This window comes from Mauremys mutica, chromosome 14 (genome assembly GCF_020497125.1).
Source record: "Mauremys mutica isolate MM-2020 ecotype Southern chromosome 14, ASM2049712v1, whole genome shotgun sequence".
Taxonomy (NCBI): domain Eukaryota; kingdom Metazoa; phylum Chordata; order Testudines; family Geoemydidae; genus Mauremys; species Mauremys mutica.
Window position 1 is genome coordinate 36,830,727 of NC_059085.1, and position 27,545 is coordinate 36,858,271.

Here is a 27,545-nt window from a genome sequence, read left to right on the forward strand (position 1 = left end):
CGGTTTCAACCGGCTGAGTGAGCTCTCTGTGTCTGTAAATAAAATGGAGGTTTTGGTTAGCTGTCTGCTCTCTGGCCTCAAGTGATTGCTTCCTACACCGGCTGCCCCTAGGACATAACAGGGGCGAAGGGGCAAAGCAGGGTGTGGAAGTGGGAAAAAAGCACAGACAGCTTAGTTTTCTAGGAAGAGCAAGAGTCAGGCTAACTCTAACAGCTAATAACGCGCGACTTCCAGGCAGGGCCTGGGTGAGTGGAACAGAACTGTAAGAGAGGGTGTTTTGACCTTGTGTTAGATAAGAATGGAATGCAAACTATAGCAAGAACTGCTGAGAAAAGTAAGATAGCAGGAAGGAATATGTATAAACAAAATGCAGTTGTTGATCGTTACTGTATGTAACGAGGTATAAATGCTTGCCTTAATTGTTTATCTTTTGGGAGACCTGCCGTTGTGCACTCTCCCCCTTGCAATATTGCTTGAGAATAAACTGCCTCTGACATGTTGAAACCAACCTAAGAATGAAGACTGTTATTCTTCTACAATCGTAATAACTAGCAGTTTCACTACCATGTGGAAGGTAAGTTACTGTATAAAGTAGATTGTGCTTCTTCAAATAATCCTGCTGCAGGTGACTGCTGAGATTTCAGTCCACAGGTTGACACTGGCAGGGAGGAGGAAGCTGGGTTCTAGAAGATTCTTCACATAAGCCTGTGGGGTAGAGCCTCAGGAGTTAATACAGACAAGTCTCCAGTTGTACAGCATCCCCTTCCACATGGAAGAACACTCCTTGTGGTAGGAATGGCTCCTGGGGTTAAGCACTGTCCATGGGCAGAAACATGAAGTGAGGAGACAACAATATGGTGAAGAGAGACCTCAGATGGAAGTTCCTTCCCAGTGGTAGATTGGTGGAGGTTTACAGGTGGAACTATGGCTCTCTTCTTCCAAGGAAACAAACCCTATCCAGAGGGGAGAGATTGCAAATTAAAACTCAAAGATTCCACTCTGCTATGTGAGAATAACTCACATGGGGGAAACTGAGGCACTCACTGCTACTGGAAGCAGTGAGAGTTTTACTTGCATTACCACACTTTATTCAATCTAGATTATGTTGAGGTATGCTGGTAATTTAGCTTACCTCCTTCTACAAACTTTTTTTCATGGGGGGAAATAAAATCTCAGCTTTAAAAAAATATATAATAAAGACCAGATAGCTTTGATTTAAATATTCCATTTTTTTAATAAATACAATTGTAACAACATAATGAAATTTTTGAGCAAAAGTTCTTTTCTGGAAGAATAATCTTTAACTGGTATGAAATGCCTCACTGGGATTTTGTCAGGTTTTAATTTCAGTTTGAATAAATAATGTAAGACACCAGTCTGAGAAAGATAAAGGTGAATTTCATGTACTTCCAGCTCACCATAATGGAAATAATAACTACTTGAGTAAAAAACAAGTTTCCAATTAGTTTCTCTGAAATAATATTGTCCCTTTTTTATAGATACCATAGCTCATTTTGAAACCTAATTTTGATAATATATAAACATTTCTAAAACCGCTATTCCCACTGGAAGAGTGACAATTACAGATTTTGGCAGTACATGTTGGGATTGTAGCTGTACTGAGCAAACAATCTTTGCCTTTCTTTTGCTGAATCTTAAACAATGAAAAGGGGGAAATCAATTTAAAATCATCCTTATGATGGAGATATTCTTCCTGTAACATTTTATGTTACATTATTGGATAATGTTCATAAGACAATGCCTGCCAGGTTTACAGCTTTCTAAAGTTATTAGATTTCTTTAGAAAAAAAACCCACAGATAGTTGTGCCAGGTGCTCTTTTTTTTTTTTAGTTCATAATTTACTTTATTTGTGTAACCTTCATGGCACAATAAAAGCAAAATGGAAATGTCTCAAATGCTACCCAAGGTTGTTAATTAATTAATTAATTTTACATTTTGAAATCACTCTAAGCATCTAATGTGCGTTGGAAGAAAAAAAAAATCCACCCAAGACTACATTAAATAGTTTGAAAGGATTCTTTGATAGGACATGACAGGACTATATTCTAGTTAGTAGCACCCAGTGATTTGTGTTTTCGCTTATGTCTGTCATCTATTATATGTCTGTAAAATTTGATGAAATAATACATAGAATCTTACTATTCAGTAAGATGTATTTTATTCAAGAAGAAAAATCCAGGATCTATTTTTTCTATGTCGTACACTTTATTATACAATTATAAACTAAATCATTTTTATATAGTGGGAAAATTCATTTAGGGCCTGATTCAAAGGCCAGTGAAGTCCATGAAGACTCCCATTGATTTCAGTGAGCTTTCAATAATGCATTCATAGAACTCTCATCAGCAAATGAGCTGACCCAAATTGGAGTTGCCCACGTCTATATCCAAAGGGCAAGATTTGGCCGTTAGTCTGTAGGGGCTCAGTGTGAATCTTGTGTCTGACTGTAAGTTATATCAAAAAGCAGAACATCACATGCATTTGAGAGGCTGGTAGTGGCCTCTGCTTCAAAACGACAATGGTGCTCGGGTTATAATGAGCTCTGAAAGGCACATGGATAGCATTCAAGGGTTTTGAAAAGGAGAGCTGTTTGAGTGGAAGTGTGAGGTCTTAGTCCCACCCACCAGGGGTTTTCAGAGTTTTGCTTAAAACCATTGTGTCTGGGGCATGTTTCATGAGCACTAGCTATTTCATGTGCTGAATGGAACAGACACTGCACCTAAGCCTCCCCAAATGCATAGTCAATATAGAGCTTTCTGCATTCGTAGGGTAGAATAATAACAGCAGTAGCCAAAATATTATCAGGAGCATGCGTTGAACTCTGATCATGTGTGGAGGATGCCTATATAAGGAATCCTGCTTATTCTAGCCAGGTTGGCACATACAGATCTGCCAAAACAAAGAGCAATGTATGGTTTAAGCTGTGCTCTAATAATCTCCACCTCAGCAGACAGGGTCCTCAGGACAGGCTGGCTGGAGTAGTCAGGAAGGCGTTAAAGAAGTATCAAAAGGAGACTGTAAAAAGAGGGAAGATATGAGCACTCAGCACAAAACTGAGATGTTGAGAACACATTTAATCAAGGCACCAAAGAACGTGAAGAGAAAAAATTCGTGAATTGCCTATACGCCAGTGCTAGGAATCGCTCATTTATGAGCATAAATTGGATCCATTGGGTATTACTGAAACCTGGTGGGGTGATTCATACTTCTGGAATGTTTAAATTAGTGGTTATTATAATCTGTTTAGAAAGGATCAAGTGGACAAAAGGGGAGGGGGAGTGGCACTCTGTCAAAAATAGCATTATCTGTTTCTGAGTCACTGATAACTCAAAAAAATAATGCGAATGTTTATAGATCAATGTCCTAACTGATAAATCACAAGATGGGGTATTAGTTGGTGTCTGCTACAGACCACTGAATGACATGAGGGAACAGAATAACCACCTCTTTATGCACCTATCTACAGTGTGTAGGAAAAAAAAGCTGTGAGATCATGAGGGACTTCAAGTTGAGTGACATATGCTGGAGGTCTCGTGCTGCCAGCACTAAAACATCCTTTGAATTTCTAAACATTATAGATCACAATTTCCTAACTCAAAAAGAGTTGCAGCCAAAATGAGGGAATTCTTTATTAGTCCTTATCTTAACAGATAAAGAGGAACTGATCACAGAACTAAAAATTAATGGTAGTTTAGGTACAAGTGATCACGACTTGATCACACTTAGTGCTTTTATAGGGCCAATTTCACAAAGCTGAAAATAATTATGAGTCAAATCAACTGGGAGGAAAAAGTTAATCCAAAAAAATGGGAACAACACCTGGAATCATTTAAAAACACTTTACTAGATACCCCCAAAGCCACATTCAAGAAAGAAGGCCATACTGATTAAAAATCCAACCTGGTTTAAAGAAGAAGTGAAGGTGGGGGGGAAAGGAAGAAAGGGTAAGCTGACAACAACAAATATAAATCACAATGTAGGAATTGTAGAAATTTGATAAGGGAAGCAAAGGGACACAAGGAGCACTCTATGGCCAGAAGAGTAAAGGGGAATAAGGAGGAGGTTTTTTTTTTAAAATTAAAAACAAAAAGAATCCTGACAATGGTACTGCCTATTAGGTGGAAATAGCAGATTTTCAGTAAGTCTTGGAGCACTAGGGGATTGGAAGAAAGTTAATGTGCCAATTTTTAAAAAGGGTAAATGGGATGGCCAGGTAATTATAGACCTGTCAGCCTGACATCAATCTTGGGCAAGATAAAGGAGCAGCTGATACAGGACTCAATTAATAAAGGATTAAAGGAGAGTAATGTAATTAAGGCAACTCAACCTAGGATTATGGAAAATAGATCTTGTCAAACTAACTTGCAATCTTTTTTTGATGAGATTACAAGTTTGGTCGATGAAGGTAATAGTGTTGACTTAATACATGTAGATTTTTGTAAGGCATTTCACTTGGTACCACACAACATTTTGATTAAAAAACTACAACGACATTAAATAGATTAAAAACTGGCTAACAGAGAGAGCTCAAAATGCAATTATAAATGGGGAACTATCACTGTGCACATATATTTCCAGAGGGGTACTGCAGGGATCGGTTTTTGCCACTGCACCATTTAACATTTTTATCAAAGACCTGGAAGAAAATATAATATCATCACTGAAAGTTTGCAGATGACAAAACAATTAGAGGAATGGTAAATAATGAAGAGCTATCTGGCTGGGTTGGCAAACTGGGCACAAGCAAATAATATGCATTTTAATATGGCTAAGTGTAAATTTATACATCTAGGGAAAAAGACTGTAGACCATACTTACAGGCTGGGGGACTCTATTCTGGGAAGCAGTGACTGTGAAAAAGATTTGGGCATCATGGTGGATAATCAACTGAACACGAACCCTCGGTGTGACTCTATGGTCAAATGAGCTAATGCTAGCCTGGGATGCATAAACATAGGAATCTTGAGTAGGAGTAGAGAGTTTATTTTACCTCTATATTTGGCACTGGTGTGACCACTGCTGGAATACCGTGTCCAGGTCTGGTGCCCACAATTCAAGAAAGAAGTTGCTAAATTGGAGACGGTTCAGAGAAGAGCCACACAAATGACTTGAAGATTAGAAAAAATGCCTTATAGTGATAGACGCAAAGAGCTCAATCTATTTTGGCTTAGAGAGAAGATTAAGGGGTGACTTAGTTACAGTCTATAAGTAGGGCTTTACCAAATTCATGGTCCATTTTGGTAAATTTCACGGTCCTGGGGTTTTAAAAATAGTAAATTTCATGATTTCAGCTATTTAAATCTGAAATTTCACAGTGTTGTAATTGTAGGGATCCTGACCCTAAAAGGAGTTGTGGGTCACAAAGTTATTGGGGGGTGGGTGGGTTGCAGTACTGATATCCTTACGTCTGTGCTGCTGCTGGCAGCCAGGAGCCCAGCTCTGTAGGCAGAGCCGCTGCCAGCAGCAGCACAGAAGGATGGCATGGTATGGTATTGTTACCCTTACTTCTGTGCTGCTGCCTGTAGAGCTGGGCCTTCATTCAGCAGCTGCCACTCTCCGGCCGCATAACTCTGAAAGCAGTGCAGAAGTAAGGGTGGCAATACCGCAACCCCCACCTAAGATAGCCTTGCGACCCCCCCTGCAACTCCCTTTTGGGCCAGGATCCCCAATTTGAGAAACACTGGTCTCCTCCATGAAATCTGTTTAGCATAAGGTAAAAGCCCACAAAATTTCATGGGCATCTGTGATGTGTTTTTCATGGCTGTGAATCTGGTAGGGCCCTCTTTATAAGTATCAACATGGGGAACAAATATTTAATAGTGGATCTTCAGTCTAGCTCAGAAAAGGTACAAAAAACTTTCCAATTGTTTGGAGGCTGAAGCATAATTCAGACATAAGTAAGTAAGGTGGAAATTTTTAAAGGTGAGAGTAATTAACTACTGGAACAATTTACCAAGGTTCGTGGTGAATATTCTATAACTGACCATTCTTAAATCTAGATTGGATATTTTTCTAAAAGATATGTTCTAGGAATTATTTTGGGGAAGTTCTGTGGTCTGTGTTATACAGGAGGTCAGACTAGATGATCATAATAGTCCCTTCTGACCTCAGAATTCATGAGTCTATGACAAAGCTAGTTAAAATTTTTAATTGAAATGTTTTTGAATGAAAAATGGCCTTTTATATCAAAATGGACATCTCCACAAGCAGAGTCCTAGTATGATTAAAGAAAAATATTTTTTGGGTGGTGGGGTTGCACTGGAAAAACAAAGCAAAAAACAAATGTTTGCTGGAAGCTGAAAATGTTTTAGGTTTTGGATTTTCAGTTTTTCAACAAAAGTGAAACTTTTTTGTTTTCATTGACATTTTTCATGGGAACCAAAAGCACCATTTCTTGATCAGAGCTATTAAAAAATATACTTACACTCCCCAAGTTATTCAGTTTTGGCCCAATCCTGTATTCCCTTTGGGCTCCCCAAAATACAATATCAGGACCTATTTTTTTGCACGGAGATCAAAATGAAGTTCTAGAGCTCTTGTAAAAACTTCCAGTTCTGACCCAACTTTAGGCATTGTTTTAAAAGATTGTTACAACCTTCTACAACCAATTTTGGTGTAACTGATGAAGGAATATAGATTTAATTTTGTGTGATATATTGTTTATGAATGGATTTGATGCCACACAATGACCCAGGGAAATGACACCATTATAGAAGATGGCACAGAGAGAGAGATGAAAGGGCCAAACTTGCTAATAGCTTCTTGAATACTTGCCTTGGTGGCGATTTTTGGGGGGGGGAGGGGGATTTAGTTTTGAAATAAAAATTAAGAAAATTCTGAAGTGATAAGGAGACTATATCACAGACAGCAGAAGCAAATGAATGTCTGAAGTTGGAACACACAGTCTCCCTTTTCTCAAGTTTAAGGTGATGGGGGAGACAGAGAGAATGAGTTCAAAGAAGAGAAACAAAATGATAGCATGACATGAAGTCGAAAGAGACTGACATTTACAAATAATTCAATCTCATTTTAATACTAAACTTGACACTTTATGAATCTCTTACCGTAGTGTGTTTTAGCGTGTGCCTGTGCATGGATGCTATGGACCAGATCCTCAGTTGGTGTGAACTGTCACCCATAGTTTCACTGAAGTCAAATGAGCAGCACTAGCTGAGATGGTCTTATGTTTGAATGCCTGTATAGAATCATGGCTGGGCAAACAGTGGAAACAAGCATCTATGAACATTTTTACAAAATCTGAATCACATTCCACTTCAGGACCATAAGAATTACCAGACTGAATCAGACCAGAGGTCCATTTACTCCAGTATCCTGTCCCTGATGGTGGCCAGCTCCAGGTGTTTCAGAGGCACGTGCAAGAACCTTGCAGGAGACAGCTGTGAGATAATCTGCCCCAACATTAAATCTCAGTTGTCGTTGCATCTACTTTGCTCACACAAGCAATGTTTCATTTAAGTGAATGTTCATAGCAAGTGAATTTTGGGCTTGTAGCCAAAATTTGTTCAACAAGAGACTATTAAGTTTATGGTGAAACAAAATTAATTTCCCAATGGAAGCAGAAGTATAATATATAAATGTCAGGTCATCCAACAGGGAAAAGAAAAAAAATAGTGTCATGTTGTTGGAAAACCATAGTGCTAATGAAGCCTTTTTGTATTAGGCCTGAGTGAACCAAAGTTATGCTATGCTTGCCCAAACCGTGTTGGAAAGCTTACAGAACTTATTAGACTGACGGCCGTGTATTTACCTATGTCAGCTATTTTGCTTATCAGCTTGTTTGGCTCCCCAAGTGTATGCAGCTGCGTTCACATGTATGCATCCAAAGTATCTAGTACAAAGGGTCAATGGATGTATCTTGTGTCCCCTTCAGAATGACAAATGTATCCTCAACAGATGTATCTTGTAGCCCCCACAAAATGATATATGTATCCTGCGTATCCAATTATCCCCTAACAGATACATGTACAGGTTCTACAGGTCAACCAAATGACGTAGACAAACGTAGGCTAAGTTGTTTGTTACTGATTATAAAAAGGCCCGTTCGGGCTTGTGGGGTGTGTCTCTCTTCTGGCACTAGCCGATCAGAGCACCCGCTCAGCTGACCGATCAATAAAGGGTGTGGTACTCGTCTTCCTGTCTCCGTGCCTCCTTGGTGTAATTAGGTAAGCTCCAGGGGGAAATGAGCCCTTTTGGCTAACAATGTGACCAATCACACAGCTTGAATAGCAAATTCTGGCTAGAAAAGAATGAAGGGCTGGATTGTTATAACTCACTCACATTGTGTATAGTACCTTACTCTACAAGGTGGGGATACTCAAGGTATAAGGTACTATTTAGTGTGATAAAGAGTATCACAATTTGTCCTTAAATGAAGAGCCGCTCAGATTTATTTACTAATTAACTAATTAATTCACAAAAATTATGAGCTGTTTGCAGACACATTCCAAATGGAGAAAACAAAGTTTAAATCCACCAAATAATATTGCACACACCAAATAGTTTGCCTAGCTCAATACAAGATCTTTCATTGAGAGAGTGCACCAAAACTAAAAATGCATTGCTAAACACCATAACCCTTAGAGTCTTTCCCAGCCAAGACAGCCAGAAATTGGGGATAGTAATTCTTCTCTTTATGTGTGTTTTATGACTTATGTGCGTGTTACCTGGAACTTGTCTTAAAGGATCAAAGGTAACTTAGAATCAAAGGCACATGCGAATCTTCCTAACCACTAGTTTTAAATGGGGAAAAGATAATATATGTTCAATCCATGTAAATGTGTTTTCATATGACTATGTTGCTTTCTGTGCTGGATTTGGTAAACACTAGCGTAGTAATTTCTAAAGTGTTTTGCATTTCATAACAAACTTGACTGACAATGCTAAAGATCTGTGTCTTCGAGAAGAAAAAGATGGAGCAGGCTGTATTGTCTAAACATCCTCTGGGAACATCTTGGAAATGATACAGTAGCATCTTTGGTTAAACAACACTTTTAGTTCAATAGAGATACTCTGCTTGACACCAGTGGAGAATGTGTCCCATTGCATCAAGTTTCTCAGTGTCTGCAATGTCATTCTATGCAGCAAGCATATCCTTAAAAAAAGGTTTCTCATGCCAAATCAGTCTAGGGAGTAGAAAGGACGTCTGTCATCGGCAAAATAATTTATATTTACACTTGTTAGTGTGAGCGGACAAAATCAAGTATCTCTCCCACTGGAGCAAGACATACTTCATATTCAGATTTTTAAAGATATTTAGGTGTTGCTGTGCTCAGTGTCGCAATGACTAACTGCTTTAGGAGCCTAAATCTTCTTTTCATAAAGGTAGTTAGGAGGAAAAAAAGTCATTGAGAGACAGAGATGTAGAATTACCACAGACAACATTTTTGACATGCTGGCAACTATGTTTTAAAATATTGTCCATGGTTTAAAGATATAGAACCTCAGGCACAAGTATTAAGGGACAGATTTTGCCCATGCCCCCCCCCCCCCGCCCGATCAAGTTGAGTAGTACCTAATTTCATGAGTAATCCCACTGATATCAGTGGAGAAAGGTGCTACTTACTGTGAACGAGAGTGGAAGAATCTGGTGCTAAATGATGCCCAAGGTCATGCAGGAAGTCTGAAGCAGAGCCAATAATAGAACAGAGGTTTCCTGACTCTCTGTCCTCTTTTGAGCCACAAAACCATGTTTCTTTTCTAGAAACAAAATGAAACCCAGCCCAGGAAGAAGAGAAAAATTCTTCAGGTTGAGGTTAGACCCCGGGCCTGGTGTCTTAAAATTCCACCTGCCCTGCAGGAAGGGACTGTATATTTTACAGGAACTCTATGTCATTCAGTGGAATGCAAGTAGGGTGACCAGACAGCAAGTGTGAAAAATTGGGACGGGGTGGGGATAATAGGAGCCTATATAAAAAAAGACCCCAAAATTGGGACTGTCCATATAAAATCGGGACATTTGGTCACCCTAAAATGCAAGGCCGGAATCCCCTGTAAGAAGTGGAGTTTTAAGGCTTGCATTCTGTGAAAAATGCCCCATGAAACTGTACATTAGATGGATTCCATGTTCAAAATGTGCAGCCCAATAAGTAAATCAAATAATTCTACCCACACGATGGGTGTGTGTCTACATTACAGATCAGACTGAGCTTCCCAGTGTGAGTAGATAGACAACATGCTAGTTCTGCTCGAGCTAGCATGACAGTGTAGCCAGGGGTAACATGATCAATGGCTTGGGCTAGCCATGGGTTTGTCCTCAGGTGGCTAACCTGAGCTGCTGCCCGTGCTACTGCAGACTACGCTAGCATATCTGTTTACCTGTGCTGAGAAGCATGCTCCTAGCTGCAGTGTAGAAATATCCAATGAGGAAATCAGCCACTGACACGGTGAAAAAGGAAAGGACAGAAGAGGAAACACATGATAACAATCAGTGACACTTTTTGTGTACTGTCATTGTATTGAGCATGCAAGAAGAAATTCTTGGCTGCTGGAGAAACAATAAAACTGGGCCTTGATGAAATGGAAATGAAAACCAGGGTAAAACAGGGCCGACTAAAAATAACGAAATGGAGTTTTAAAAGGCTTTATTGTGTTCCAGTCAGGAAGCTGGGTTCAGCACGAGGAACAGAGTTTACATGCTGCAGAAATGCAGCTAATGAGATGGAAATACAGAGAATGATTTTAGAGATTGAAGTGCAGAAGTGAAGGTAGTTTCCTGCCATAGGAGACGGATATTAAATGTAGAGCCACTGAATGTTTCAAAATCTTTTTTAGGACTCAGAGTTTTGGGCAGTTTAGTTTCTCTATGTCCCTTTCGTGCAGCAAGACAGGAGTTAAAAAAATATTGTTAATGTCAGTGGAATCATTCACTAGGGATCTTTTGGAAGAGTAATCTTCACATTTGGAAGTATTTTCTCATTACAGGTAATGGATTGATGAGCTGAAAAATGATCTTAGCCACTTATGATTCTAAAAGCCCACAGTCTGAATAATCTATGATGACTTAGAGATAATAGCAGCAAAGAAATAACTCATTTAGCACAATGTCCATTTACTTAGTAGACTTTTACTGTCATACATCTATTTTCATGCACTCTTGTAACAAGTTAGAAAAAAGCAGCACAATTAAAGAGTGACAAGTATGCGATGAGGATCACTTTGCACAAGGCTGTAGCTCATCCATACAAAATCTGATTTTAATGTAGTATCAGACTCATCCTTTGGGGGTGGGGGGCGGAGGGGGAGATAATCACTGTTCTGTACTCTAAACTAAAAGCAGCATAAGGAAAGAAGGATGGCCTTGTGCTTAAGGCACTAAACTGTGACTCAGGAAATCAGAGGTCAATTCATCACTCTGCCACAAACTAACTGTGGACAAGCCTCTTATGTCTCTCAGTGCCTCAGTTCTTCTTCTGTAAAATGGGGATAATACTTGCTTTCTCCTGCCCTTTGTCTGCCTTATCTATTTAGATTGTATGGGGCAGGGACTGTCTCTTACCACATATTGGGTTGCTTCACATAGCACAATTGTCCCCCTCTACTTGGTACTGGTGAGGCCTGAGCTGGAGTACTGTGTTCAGTTCTGGGCATTGCACTTCAGAAACGAAGTGGACAAACTGAAGGGAATCCAGAGGGGAGCAACAAAAGTGAGAAAATATTTAGAAAACCTGACCTATGAGGAAAGGTTAAAAAACTGGGCACATTTAGTTTTGAGAAAAGAAGACTGGGGTTGGCGGGGGATCTGATAACACTCTTTAAATATGTTAAGGGATGTTATCAAGAGGACTATGATCAATTGTTTTCCATGTTCACTGAAGGCAGGACAAAAAGTCATGGGCTTAGTCTGCAGCAAGGGAGATTTAGGGTAGATATTAGGAAAAAGTTTCTAGCTATAAGGGTAGTTAAGTTCTGGAATAGGCTTCTGAAGGAGGTTGTGGAATACCCAGCATTTGGAAGTTTGTAAGAACAGGTTGGACAAACACCTGTCAGAGATGATTTAGGTTTGCTTGGTCCTGCCTCCATGCAGGGGGCTGGACTTTAACTTCTTCAAATCCCTTCCAGCCCTACATGTCTATGATTCTGTATCTGTACAGTGCCTAGCGCAGCAGACTTGTGATCTTCGGTCTTTACATGCTACATAATGCTATTATTCTACTGCTACTGCTACTACAACTATTAATGATAAGTACTACAATTTAGGAGTTAAGAAAGCAGCGGGATTTAGTGATGAGCCTCAGGGATTAACTTTGACTCTACTACTGATTTACTTTATGATCTTAGATCATTTAATCTCATTATCTCAGTTTACATATTTATTAAACTATATTTAATAACATCAAAGTGGTACTGTGAGTCATAATTAAGCATTGTGAGATCCTCAAATGAAAGGCTTTATAGATATGCAAAATCATATCATCATCATCATAATTTGGAAAGATGCCAAAAAATCATACTTGGTTCCTTCCTGGAGTCATTCTTACAATATACTTTCCTTCCAAATATTTGCTAAATTCCTTTACAAAATGATTTGTTTTAAACGATTTTCCCTATTTCTGAACAGGTCAGTTTGTTCCACACACAAACTATTCTCCATTTCAAGAAATTCCTCTTCAATGTATATCCTCTCAGTGGAAGTTTGTAGCCCTTGTACTTGTATTTGACTCCAGCTCACACAGGGTGAAATTCTGACCATTATATGGGAGTTTTGCCATTGATTTCAATGGGACCAGCATGTCATTCACAATCTTTAGTCACCAAATCCCAATTACCTGCCTGTCTCCTCCTTTTACACGATGGTCATAAGCGCTATGTAAGTTGCAACTAGAGCTGGTAGAAAATTTGCATGAAAAAAAAATTGATTCCCCCCCATTTTATGTTCTAATTGAAAGGCTAAATTTCAACATTCTTCATTAAAACTTGAAAAATGTCAACCAGCTCTACACCTGAAATCATCCAGATTTTTTAAAAATCAAAATGTGAAGTTTTGATGAAAAACGAAAACGTTGACATTTGGAAAATTTTAACCAGCTTTAGTTGTCATTTCTTCTGTCTCATGAAAATAAACCCACCTTAAGGACTTTATTTTGAGACATGGGTAGCCTATGGTCTATATATAGCTGCCCATTTCATTCTAGCTTGATATCTTTATTCCCTATGCCTATCTATTCTTCTCTCTCCTGATGGCTGCAGTGACAAACTACAGTGGAAAAAGTAAAGCTCAGGTGGATAATATTGATACGACGACATGAAAACGGTGAATGACATAAATTCTACCAAATGAATGTATGACAGAACACCACAAGGTATTAACAGCTAAAATTAGACTGCAAACTAAGAAAACAGGAAAGAAGAAGAAGAAATTGAGGAAGAACTAGCATTGGTAATTATGTAAGGAAGAGTTCTACCAAAAAGTAAAGGATGACTTTTGTGCTTTGGCAGTGAAGTCAATGGAGGAAGAAGACTGTTTCATGAAGGCAGTGAAGATACCGTGTGGCAAAGCGAGTGGTAAAATGGGGGGTGAGGTGGGGGGGGTGTTTTCAGAGCACAAGCTGGAGGTGGAAGTCTGAGGTACAAGAGACGCTAAAAAGAAAGGCTGAATTATTTAAAGAGTTTGAGGAAGCAGGTCATGATAATGAAACAATCAAAAATGCACACAAAGAGGCAAAACAAAGGAGGCTAAGCAGGCAGTTGCTAAGGTAATGTCAGTGACTGGGACATAGGCAGTGGCTGGAGCAGGAGTCAGTAGCCAGGAAACGGAGCCCAGGGTCTGAGCCCGAATTAGAGGCTAGATGCCAGAGCCAAGGGGCAGAGCCAAAGTTAGGCATCAGGAATTAGAGCTGAAGGGTCACAGCTGGGTTACCTGGAGTGAGGCTGGCGCTAAGGCTGAAAGGAGGCGGGCACAGGAGCCATTGCAGCCGTGAGCAAATGCTTTGAGCTGTTGAACTGCTGCTGCTGGGCTGAGGAGCTGGTCTGCTGACTCTTCTAACCAATCTGGTGGTGCACAACTGTGTCTTGAGGTGCAAATCAAAGGCCTGTGCTGGTATATGTAAGGGGGCAAAGAGACACCCCTGGCATCCTTCACACAGGAAGTAAATGGACAGCAAGTTTGCTTCATGAAAAAGAGATCTCAGCCAGGCTTGCTTGAAAATTCTGGGGAGAACTTCGGGTGAGATCAGGGCTGGCTCTAGGCACCAGCGTTCCAAGCATGTGCTTGGGGCGGCACTTCTCAAGGGGCAGCACTCCGGCCCTTTGGGGACGGTTCTTCTCAAGGGGCAGCAGTCGCTTTTTTTTTTTTTTGCTTGGAGCAGCAAAAAACCTGGAGGTGGCCCTGGGTGAGATAAGCTTCTTTAGATAGGAGGAGAACTTGTTTAATTTAGTCTCTAGAAAGCATGTTATGATTTTGTTTTATATGTAACCTTTGGTTTCCAATATTCTCATTCACAATCACTTAACCTGTACAGAGAGTGAGGCCTGCAGAGGCCTGAAAGGTAGCTTGTGTTGCCAGAGGTTTCAGGGAGCTGATCCACAACAGGAACCACTATGCTGTAGAAGACAAGACTTCCTCCTGCTAAGGTCAGGTGTTGGTGAAGTGCCTCACAACACTGGGTACCCCTAACAAGCGTCACAGCCTTCAAAAGACTTTAGAGTAGAGTCTCCTCTCCACCCCAGTGAACGAACCATCACTTGCAACTGAAAGCCAGTCTCTTCAAGTTCTTCTTTCCCCCAGCAATACATTTTATCATAACGTTTGCTGGCTTTCTATCAGATGCATCTTTTTTCTGTGAGAAAAATATCTCGACTTCTATCCAGCAAGCAGTAAAACCTCTTCACATGGCACCAGTACTAAAAGAGTGTAGTGTTCACTTTGCGTATGTCCATAGGACAGAAATGTTTGGCTAGATTTAATTAATCCCTCTCATTTTCAAAGAGCATGGCAGGGATTTGTCTTAGAACTCCCATTGACTTGATCAGGAAACACTGTGGCCTAGTGGTTAAAACAAGGGATAGGACGTTTGGATTCCTGGATTTAATTCCAAGCCCTGCCGCTGAGTCACTGTGTGACATTTGGCAAGTTCTGTAATAACTCTGGGCTTTAGTTTCCCCATATGTAAAATGGGGGATTATAGTATTTCAGATTTAAAGGCTGAGAGGCTTAAATCAGTTAGTGCAGGGAAAGCTTTGAGACCCTTAAACTGAAGAAGTGCAAATTATCCTTAAGGGAAGTTACATGGCTAAACTCTGTGGAACTCCAAAAATGTAGGGATGTACAACGTTTCCTGCTCTTTAAAAAACAGGCCAGGAGTGCAGCTGTGCAGATTTTATAAATGCATCCCTGAGTGCTCTTTGCTTTGAACTAGCGTCAAAGAGATGCAATAGTATTTATGAACACGAAGGGCTAAACACTCAATAGTTCCATGGTAGCAGAACATTGGCCAGGAGACGGGTGGTGGCAGCAGAAAGCAGTTGCAAACTTGCCATTGCCAAGATATGGGTGTCACTTGCTGGGAATGGTATGGGGCCTAGTCAGCTGGAAATGTGCTGATTTGGCATATCAGAGCAAGGGTTGCCAGCCTTCAATTCTTATGGAATTGAAGTTTCCCTCCACTGGCAGAAAACCAGAGGGACTACAGGCCACTGGTATGACTACCTGCTCTCCCATGGGATGAAGCACCCCTCTAGATAAATGAAGAGATAGCTGTCAAGATGCCCTTGCCTTTAAGAGTTGCCATTTATGGGCCACAAGTAACTTGCATACTGGCCTTTTTCCATTCCACCAAAAATTATGTGGATGCAAATACAGCATCCTCTCTATGACTAGACCGAGAACAGACCTGAGATGAAACATTACATCCTGTAATATTTCGTGGTGCACTATACAACATATCAAACAAACACTGGCTTTCCAATGAATAGCAATGGTCTGCCCCAGGTTTTATGATGAAGATGGAGATGAAGATCAGCAAATATGCAGGTCACCAGTGGTTTTTGAAATGGCAAACTGTGCTGGCGGGGGAGCATGTCAGCTTATTTTTACTGCCAGAATGGAAATTCTATAGAGCCATAAGACACCCTGGCCCACAATTTGGCCGATGCCTTTGAGGGGGTGAAATTTGTTATAGCCAGACATGCAACCATTTGACTAAACCTCTTTCAGACACATTATGAAAAGGAGTTTTTTTCCCTCACCTTCCTCTCCCTTCTCTATGACATGCAATGGTATTTGTCCAAAAACCCAGAGCTCAGTTAATGACTGCAGGGGCTTTAGACTGTCTCACTCATCACAGTTTGTTTTAACTGACTAGCTGTGTGGCTTAGGGAACGTCATTCAGTCCCCTCCCCAGATCTCATCCTCCCTCTCCCCGACCCTGGGAAAACCCACAGGAGGGGGCTCTGAGAGGAAATCTCCACAAGATAATCATGCGGAGATCTCTCCTATTGTCCCGCTGCAGGGAGGAGGCTGTAACCCCTGCAGAAAATACCATGGGCCGTCCCCAAGCTTGATAGACCCTTGTGGTCATGGGAGAACAGGAAGGTCAGGCTCATTCTCACACAGCCCATGTGCCCTGTAATGGCTCAAGCTCCTGCAACCCTTCCTCCACCAGGTCCCTGGGAACCAGGGCTCCCAAAGAAGAGCTATATAGAAAAGATAATACGTTCTCGGATGGTATTATCTTCTCCGAGTTCCATGGAGCATGGGGCTCGGTAATCATGTGCATGCTCCTGGTTTCCACCTCAGGCCCTTTCCATGCCTCCCCTCAGCCTAGGAAGTCTCCACTCCTCCCCCTCAGTATAGACCATGGAACACATGGAGAGACTGCTGCCTGGTCTGGAGCCTGGGATTTCCTCTCAGGCCCTGGGTGGAGGTGAAGCCATAGAGGCACCTCCGCCCCTCTTTTCAGTGGAAGGGGGGAAGAAAGGCACATGGAGGATCTCCTCTGTGTGCAGAATTAGGCACTTGTCTTAGTTTCTCCATTTGCACAATTGGGAGAAGTCACTTACCTCGACTAGTGGAGTGCTGCAAGGATTAACTGTTTGTGCAGAGCTTTGAAGACATCCAGTGCTTGTGTGGAGAAGTGAAAGAAAGTCATCAGAGAAAGTTCCCTGGCCTTTCTCCCCAAAGCTGCAAGTTAAGGGCCATGTTTAGAGGAACAATTTTCCTTTGGGTTGAGTAAGTCACAGGGCTGAGAAACAAGGGACCTGAGTTTTGTTTGAGCTCTGCTACAGACTTCCGATGCCATCTACAAGTCCTGTAACCTCTTCATGCTTTGGTCTCCTTATCTGTAAAATGGGGATAACACTTCCCCCCTAGCCAGCAAGGCTGAATTCATAAATGTTCAAGAAGGCCTTTGAAATCCTAAGTTGGAAGGAGCTTTAGAAATGCAAAGTGCTGTTATTTTATATGTGCATCCTAAAAATCAGCCTCAGAAGCAGCCGGAATTCTCACTTGCATGAAAGTCTAGAATTCTTAGAGGTAGAAATCGACTCGGCGCCATCAACTGGAGTTCACCACACAAATTAGAAGAGCACATCTCAGAGGTGGTGACATGAGCTCTGAAGGAGAGAAGCATTGCAGGCTGTATATTGTGATAGCTGCTACTGACTGAGCCATACAACAATAGCTACTGGGAAAGAGGCTGCTTCACAGCTTTCCTAGCATGAAGAGATACCACTGATGCTGATTTACACAAAAAGGAGAGGAGGCGGCAGCAGGCTGCCCATACAAATGGGTTTTTCTTGGGAAAGATTAAATATAGATAGTCTATGAGGTCAAGTTTTACAACCTTCTACTATAAAACAACTTCACAATCCAACTAGGTGCTCACTTAGAAGACACAAAACTGGAGAAGATAAACTTCCTTCTCATCTGATCCCTGATGTTCATGGAGGGAGCAGCAGGCCTGCAGCACAATATGGTGGCAGAAGACACAGATAGCTCACTCTACTTTTGATTTTAATGAGCCCACAATTTATTTAGGTTCCCCATCTGCCTCCTTTGTAGTGAGTGGTGTCTTTCTCTGCGAGCAACCTCAGTGTTCTCAGTACTTGTGGGGTAAGCTGCCACTCCATCGGAGCACAGACAGTAGATTTTGGTTTTTAACTATCAGGTGGAAAAATCAGTGAACACTCCCACGCTGAAAAAAAATCATGAAAGGGGGAAAAGTCTGAATGACATTTAATCAGCAGCAAGACCCACAGAAAGGAGGCCCTAGTGTGAAGAGACCAAGCTTTTCAGTCATTTGATTGAGAACACATAGCTATCTATTCCTTAGCTCCTCACTGTGGCAGAGCCAAGAGTCTGTTTGCAATAATATACGCTTTTCCATGTATGCATCTACTGTATACTTTGTATAAACCTGCAATGCATTCCTAGAATACATTACTCTGAGGATAAAGGAACATCTGGATGAGCTCCAGTCTAGCCATCTACAGAGTGCGATGCAACAGCCATCTCTTCACACATGCTTTTCCCCAGTATAAGAACCAAATAGTCGCTCCATAGTCAATGAGACAATAGCACAATTAGACTCCTGTTGTAAGATAGCCATTGAGACTGATCCAACTCTGGAAGCAGTTTAATAAGAGGGAGTGAGGGTAATACTGATCTTATGGAAATAGGGAAGAGGGCAAGAGATGTATGCTTATACATAGATTGGTTATTAATTATGGTCTTGATTCTTCCACTTTTTCTACCACAGTATCCCTGGAGGATGTTAAACAGAAGCTACTAAAGTTAGATATTTTAAAATCAGCAGGTCCAGATAAATTGCATCCAAGAGTTTTAAAAGAGCTGGATGAGGAGCTTGCTGTACCATTAATGCTGATTTTCAATAAGTCTTGGAGCACTAGGGAAGTTCCAGAAGACTGCAAGAAGCTAACGTTTCTCACCAATTTTTAAAAAGGGTAAACAGGATGACCCTGGTAATCATAGGCCTGTCACCTTGACATCTGTCCCTGGCAAGATAATACAGCAGCTGATGCAGGACTCCATTAATAAAGAATCAAAGGAGGGTAAGGTAATTAATGCAAATCAATATGGGTGTATGGAAAATAGATCTTGTCAAATTAATAGTGTTTTTGATAAACAAAGTTTAGTTGATAAAGTTAATAGTATTAACTTTATACAGATAGACTTCTGTAAGGCATTTTACTTGGTACTACATAGCATTTTGCATAAAAAACTAGAATGAAAAAATTAAAATGGCACATACTAAATGGATTAAAAGCTGGCTAACTGATAGGTCTCAAAATGTAATTGTAAATGGGGAATCTTCACTGAGTGGGTGTGTTCCAGTGGGGTGCTGCAGGAATTGGTTCTTGGCCCTATGCTATTTAACATTTTTATCAATGACCTGGAAGAAATCATAAAATCATCACTGATGAAGTTTTCAGATAACACAAAAATTGGGGGAATGTTAAATAATGATGAGGACAGGCCACTGATTCAACACAATCTGGATTGCTTGGTAAACTGGGTGCAAGCAAACAGCATGCATTTTAATTTGGCTAAATGTAAATGTACACATCTAGAAAAAAAAGAATACTTACAGGATGGGGGACTCAATTCTGGGAAGCAGTGATTCTGAAAAAGATTTGGGGATCATGCTGGATACTCACCCGAACATGAGCTCCCAATGTGACAGTGTTGCCAAAAGAGCTAATGCGATTCTGGACTACATAAACAGGAAAATTTTGAATAGCAGTAGAGAGGTTATTTTACTTCTATACTTGGCAGTAGTGCAATCACTGCTGGAATACTATGTCCAGTTCTGGTGTCCACAGTTCAAGAAGGATGATGCTAAAGTGGAGAAGGCTCAGAGAAGAGCCACGAGAACAATTAGAGGAGTCTATTTACAGTGATGAGCTCTTGAGTCTATCCATTTATCTTAACAAAGTGAAGTTTAAGGGACGACTTGATTACAGTCTATACATATGTACATGGGGAACACATATTTAATAATTTAGCAGAGAAATGTATAACACGATCCAATGGTTGCAAGCTGAAGCTAGACAAATTCAGACTGAAATAAGATGTAGATTTTTTTAACGGTGAGAGTAATTAACCATTGGAACAATTTACCAAGGATTGTGGTAGACACTATATCACTGACAATTTTGAAATTATTGGCTATTATTCTAAATGATCTGCTCTAGGAATTATTTTGGGGAAGTTCTATGGCCTGTGTTTCTCAGGAGGTCAGACTAGGTGATCACAATGGTCCCTTCTGGCCTTGGAATCCATGAATCTACTCATATTGAGTAATACCTTATTATAGGAGGTATTACTATAATACCTCCTATAATAAGCAGATAATCAGCAGATTTCTCTGATGACTCGTGGAGTAAGAATTGGGTTGTATTTGAATATTGTTAGCGTGCTCAGCACTATACAAAATAAAGAAGGCAGCAGAGTCTTTGCTCCAACAAACTCACAGTCTAGTTACTAATCAATTACTGATTTCTCAAATCAATTTTTTTCCTTGGTGTAGCGGGGTGGTCCCCCGCTCCTGCCCTGAAGGGCTTAAAACAGCCCAGGAGAGGGCTGTGGCTGGGGCAAGAAGCCTGGGCTGATTGGGGCATGGCCACAGCTGAGCCTACTTTCCCCAATCAACCCAGGCTTCTTGCCCCAGCCACAGCCCTCGCCTGGGCTGTTTTAAGCCCTTCAGGGCAAGAGCAGGGGACCACCCTGCTACACTTGGACATTTAGTATTTTCCCAGTAGTGTTTTTAGTATTATGTACAAGTTCTTTGACTTTCTGACATTTCAGATGCACCCGGGGCCTGTTCAAGGTATGATACAATCCATAAACTTAAATTTTAGTCAGATTCTTTTTGTCCGAGCTGCTACTTGGGAAGCAGTTAGCACTTTTTTTCCAATTATGCACTTTGTATCTTACTCAAGTTCCTGTTATTATGCGGTAAGCGTTTTGGTCTGAACATTAAAGCAAAGAAAAAATGTGCAGGTCCTAAGGGAGGAATAAAATCCACTAATCCAACATGGGTTTTATTTGCATGTTGACTATCAACAGGCGCTGAGAATTGCAGGATTCCCAGAGCTTCAAACAGGAGCAGAGAGTGACAAAGAGGACATTTATTCCAACTCAGATTTTTATTTAAGTCTTTATTCTAGTTACATAGCTAGATAATTGGGCATCCGGCTAAAACTCTTTGACATACACAAGCTTTGAAAATATTGTTAATCTTTAAAATCAATATTGCATTTAGGAAATTGCTCACATCTCTCTACGTTTGCAACTCTCAATTCATCCACATGCCATTTCACGAGCCATTTAACTACATAGGAAAAGACATTACTTTCTGTTAATCACTCATGAACAACTCATGCCACCCCTATATTAATTATTGTGCAAATGATGTTATCATTTCTATTTACTCATAACAAGTTGAATTTTCAAAAGAAAATGTAGCATAAAGAACTCACGTAGTTATGATCAAAGTGCTGGTTAAAAAGGTGCTTGAGCATATCCAATTGATTATGTAATATATGGGTCTGCAAGGAATGGGCAATCATAATCTCGCCATTATGGTCTAAGAACCAAATAGTCCCTCCATACGCAATGATCTAAAAGTCAGACTGTTAAAATAACAAAATGAAGCTTCCCTCATTTAAGAATTTGATGGCAGGAAATAGAGGTTATGGAAGTCAAACAATGGAGATGCGGTTGTAATTTCCTAAAGCTGTTCTATTTGATTTCCCTTTATCTCTGTGAATTATCATGGCCAAGAACTTGTATTTGAACTTTGCAGAGTGGCTGAGCAACGCTGCCTGCTGTGCCTGTCAATAGATAGCGGAGTTACTGTAGGCAAAATGCATATCTATATGCTCCAGCTTTTTTTAGTTACACTACAGATCATGCATTCGTGTTATTAGTAAACTATGAGATCTTCGGATCTCTGTGTGGCAAAAGGCCACCACTGGAAAAGAGTGGGTCTAGAAGACACAGGAGATGGGGATTCAGCTGTGGACATGAGCTGGCTTTTGTTGCAAAAACAGTGGCAGCCTAGTCAAGACAAGGAGGTTGCTCTGGTATTCCTGAGAGCAGAGTTTGACCCAGAGCTCTGATAACATTAAGATTATAGCAGAAACTCTCAGTCACAAGGACATTCACTGCTAAAGCCTTGTGACGGGGCGTGCGTACACTCGTGAGAAAATCCTGTCAGCTGTTGCCCTCCTAAGGCGGGTTTTCAGTGGTTCAGGCCTCTGGCAAAGTCACACGCAGTCAACCACATGAAGGAACCCCTTCTAGGGTAACAAAGGCTCAACAAGGGATGGTGAAATCTGGTCTCCCCCGTGAAATTTGGTCTTTTGGATACTTTTACCCTATACTATACAGATTTCATGGGGGAGACCAGCATTTCTCAAATTGGGGGTCCCAACCCAAAACGGGGCTTTGGGGTGGAGGAAGGGGCATAAGGTTATTGTAAGGGGGGTTGCGGTATTGACACCCTTACTTCTACACTACCTTCAGAGCTGCCTGCTGGCGAGCGGTGGCTGCTGGCTAGGTGCCCAGCTCTGAAGGCAGCACCCCACCAGCAGCAGTGCAGAAGTAAGGAGGCAATACCATCCCATGCCACCCTTACTTCTGAACTGCCTTCAGAGCTGGGTGGCCGGAGAGTGGTGGCTGCTGGCCAAGGGCCCAGTGCTGAAGGCAGTGCAGAAATTAGGGTAGTAATACTGCAAACCCCCCCAATCCTCTTTTGGGTCAGGACTGCATCAGTTACAACACCATGAAATTTCAGATTTAAATATCTGAAAGCATGAAATTTACTATTTTTAAAAATCCTATGATTGTGAAATTGACCAAACTGGATTGTGAATCTGGTAGGGCCCTACCCATAGCTCCTTCTACTTCACCCTTACCTCCAGGCTCAAGTTCTCAACTCCTCTCTTTCCTCAGCAAATGCCAATGCCACCAGAACCCATCTTCCAGCAAGCCGCACCCTTCCTTACTCCTCTGGTCCAAGCCAGGAACGGAGCTGCTCATGCCCTGCAGCTCCTTTTAACTGAGCCTTCTGGGCTCTGATTTGCTGATTCCCTGCAGCCTTTCTAGGCAGGCCTGGAGGAACCACCTTCACTGCTCCTTTTCTGGGGTGAGGTGTGATAGGACCTTCAGTAGAGGGCCTCAGTGGGCCCAGTCTACCACATCACAAGCAGATACTCTGGCCTTAACATCTCCCTGTGTGATTTGCCTTTAGTGTGCTACTGTGTGTGAGTGCTATGAGACATGATCCCCACCTCCTAAATTCAAACTCAAGAAGCAGGCGGCAGACCAAACACAGATGCCACTGGGCCCACCACATGCAGCACCAGCTCTTATCTGTAGGGATAAAACCCTGTTTTGGTGCTGGGCAACAGAAGCAGCATGAGCCACCCCTGCCTTGACCGCTCTGACGGGACTTCTCTTCTCGGGTGACCAGGTGTCTGGTTTTCGACCAGAACACCCGGTCGAAAAGGACCCTGGTGGCTCTGGTCAGCACCACTGACCAGGCCATTAAAAGTCTGGCTGGTGGTGCTGCGGCGCTAAGGCAGGCTAATCCCTACCCACCCTGGCTCCATGCTGCGCTCCAGAAGCGGCCAGCAGTTCTGGCTCCCTAGCCAATGGGATCTGCGTGGGCGATGCCTGTGGGCGAAAGCAGTGTGCAAAACCAGCTGCCGTGCCTCTGCCTAGGAGCTGGACCTGTTGACCACCTCTGGGGCACAGCACAGTCCGCAGAGCCATGACAGGCAAGAAGCCTGCCTTAGCCCCCTCGCTGCACCGCTGACAAGGAGCCGCCAGAGGTAAGCCCATGCCCCAACCCCGAGTCCCAACCCCCTGCCCCAGCCCTGAGCACCCCCCAAACCCAGAGCCCCCTCCTGTACCCCAAACCCCTCGTCCCTGGCTCCACCCCAGAGCCTGCAACCGCAGATGGATCCCTCAACCTGTCCCACACCCCAACCCCCTGCCCCAGCCCAGAGCCCCCTCCCACACCCTGAACCCTTCATCCCCAGATCCACCCCACAGCTTGCACCCCCAGAGCCCTCACCAACCCCCTGTCCCAGCCCAGAGCCCCGGCCCACATCTAGAACCCCTCATTTCTGGCCCCACTCCAGAGCCCCCACCCCCAGTAAGAGCCCCCCTGCCCCCTAACCCCCTGCCCCAGCCCAGTGAAAGTGAATCAGGGTGGGGGAGAGTGAGCCACCGAGGGAGGGGGAATGTAGTGAGCAGGGGGCAAGGGGAAGGGGTGGGGCTACGGTGTTCGGTTTTGTGGGATTAGAAAGTTGGCAACCTTATCTCTTCTCATCTTTCCTTTGAGGTCTTTGCTTCTTAAGTCTGACACAAATGCACTAGGGCGTGATATGGCTCCTATTAAAAACCTGCCACTGATTTCAACTAGCATTTCTATTTCGTGCACGCATTTTGTCTAAGATCACAACTAGAAGGGGGCCAGCGTAGCAAAGTCCATGCATTTACCCTTTTCAGAGCTTGTGAACCTTTTCCTCATTAGACTGTCCTGGACTTTGTCATGATCTCAGTGAGGCAGGATTATTTTTTTTGGTGATCATAATTCTCTAGTATACAGGCTCTTAGTGCTCATCACCACAGTGTCTGAGCAATCACACTGCGTGAAATTCACCCCGTGCAGAGAGCCAGCACACTGTGGGTGGGCCACTTGCATCCCACTTGAAAGCTTCAGGTTTATATGGGACCTATGTGGTCTAATAGGCCTTTTGCTGCCCCTCTGCACACGGTTACATTTCATCCACCCTGTCCAGAAGTTTCCTGCAGAATTGTCTTTACAAACAAAGCTGTTTGATTAATTCAGGGATCGGCAACCTTTGGCATGCGGCTCCAGGCCAATGGAGGCAGTGAGAAGTGGCGCAGGCCAAGGGATGTGCTGGCCGCGGCTTCTCACAGCCCCCATTGGCCTGGAGCGGCGAACCGCGGCCAGTGAGAGCCACGATCGGCCGAACCTGCAGACGGGGCAGGTAAACAAACCGGCCCGACCTGCCAGCGGGCTTACCCTGGCGAGCCATGTGCCGAAGGTTGCCGATCCCTGGATTAATTAATGAATACAAGCAGATCACAAAGAATTACTCTCTTATATTGCTCTTTGTGCTGCTTTTGTATTTTTATCTTTGAAAACTCCTGCAAAGCAGGCTGTTGATAAAAAATAAAGGAACAGGTGCACATTAATATACAGCATATAGGCAGACTGAAATTCAGTCAGACAGAAAGAAGTGCCCGAGTATTACCGTATATTAATAGAGTGGAAAGTGCATTTGATCTAATCTGGGGCAATTTCAAAACAACAGTTTAGCGTCCACTGAAATAAATTATCTTACTGATTTTGAACTGCCTTCTGCAGATTGGCTGTATCAGCCAATGTGGCTGTTAAGCTTTGGTCAGTTTAACTGTGTAGAAAATGGTGCCAATACCATTGAGAAGCAAAGAGCATTTGTAATGGGTGGATTGGAAGGCAAGCCAGAAGCCTGGACCAAAATCAATGCTATGTGATAATGATGGATGCATATTTACAGTAGAGGGTTGTTTTGGAACTGAATGGAAAATCTGGAGCTTTTAAGCAATAAACAGGTATGTGACGGATAGAAAAACATTGCAATGTCTTTATGTCTAAGAACAATATTTAGTCAATTTTAGCTGAGCAAGATGGCTTAACACAAAGGATGTTAGATTACACTGATTCAGTCTGACAATGAAGTTGGTACTTCTAAGATCTGCTAGCAGACTAACTCTGACAAACAAGATCTCCCCAGATGCCCTTCAGAACCCCTCAGAGTTTCCTCCCTCATGTGTGATAGTTTGCAACAAAGAGCAAGCCCACATCAGACTGAGCTGCCAGTGTGGGAGAGAGGGGAGAACTGGAACATAGCGTTCAGAGTTGAATCGCTGCATTATGAGCTCAGGCTGAACAGGATTTCCTTTGTGTGCTTGGTGATAGAGTACCTGTGAGTGTGGGTGAGGTGAAAAGAATATAGCAGTGTGGTTTTGCTTTGTCAGTTTGCATGTTATAAAAATAATTACAAATCTCAGGTCAAGATGAATTGATTTAGAAAGTGGATAAATTCAGAGGAGACTTAACTCCAATGCTACCCAAATGCTCAGGTTCTGTGAGCATCATGGACACAGTTCAGTATAACTTGAGGTCACATAGAAGTACTAAGGGTCAGAAAATCTTGTGGCTAGCACATGTGTCAGGCTCCCTGACTTGACTTTATACCACCATAGTGCATCACAATTAGCATGCAATATATCAATGCACAGCAACATGAGTTACTGCTGCTTGGAAAACCCAAGCTCTGAGAAAGAATGGCTAGATGGCTGATGCAGCACCATATCAAAGTCCCAAAAGAGATGCGACACAGAGCATCCCTGATAGAACCACGAATAGTAGAAATGGATGTGCAGGCTATGGGGATGTGGGTAAGGAAGGAAAACCCCCATTTTCTTCACACAACAACATTGAAGGGCTATGTAACTTTCTATAAGAAATAAGTTGCAAGTTAAGCCCGCCCTGGGCAGCAGTAAGTTGTGCTTGGTAGCCAGGGCACATAGATGGTTCATAACAACAACATATCAGAGGCTGGAGAAGCACAAAAGGTGATGTGTGTGTGTGAGTTCACACACGTTTGCTTGATTGTAGGTAGGAAACAGCTCAGAACAGTTTGCTCTGTACTTATGTTCTTCATGGCACCCTTAACCTGCACCTGGCATTATGCACGTTGGAGGACACAATATGACGCTTCCTTACCAGTATACCTTGTACATGGTTTTTTGACTTTCTGCAGTGATTTGGGTAGCTACGCTCACTGCAGCCTCTTACAACATAGTTTGGTCATAGATTAAAGGACAGGTTTGACAGAACATACTCAGCATTGTTTCTGTATGTGTTTGTGTGCATTTATTTAGCCTAGTTCTGTGCTTTTTTCTATGGGCCACTGAAGTCAATGAGAGTTTTGCTGTTGACTTCAATGGGGCCAAGGTCTGATTCTGTGCTTGGGCCATATTAGGCCCTATAGAAGAGATGGTTCATAATGTTATGGTTGGTTGTGCATCACTCAGTCATGGACACCATAAAACACACTGAAACAAGTCCATATGGGGTTTTTTGTGTGAGTGCACTAACCAGAATAGTCCAAATTTCACTCTCAGCAAAAGCAATCCAAGCTTGTTCAATACAATGAGCATTCACTGATGTTTCTGAGAGCAGAATTTGACTCTGATAACAAAATTTGACTCTAATAGCCTTGAGGTTATGGCAGAAATTCACAAAAAAGAAGGGCATTTGGAGCTAAAGCTAATATTCTCCATGTCTGCTTGTATACTAGGTGAACTATGGATTTCAGATCTGTGAATGAGGTTATTCATTATATAATGCTTGCGCATAGTGGGACAAGAAAAAGGGAGTTTCAGATTTAGCACTGAATTGACCAACTCTTACTGGTTTATCGCAATCTCAAAGGTATTTCAACATTTATTTTAATATGA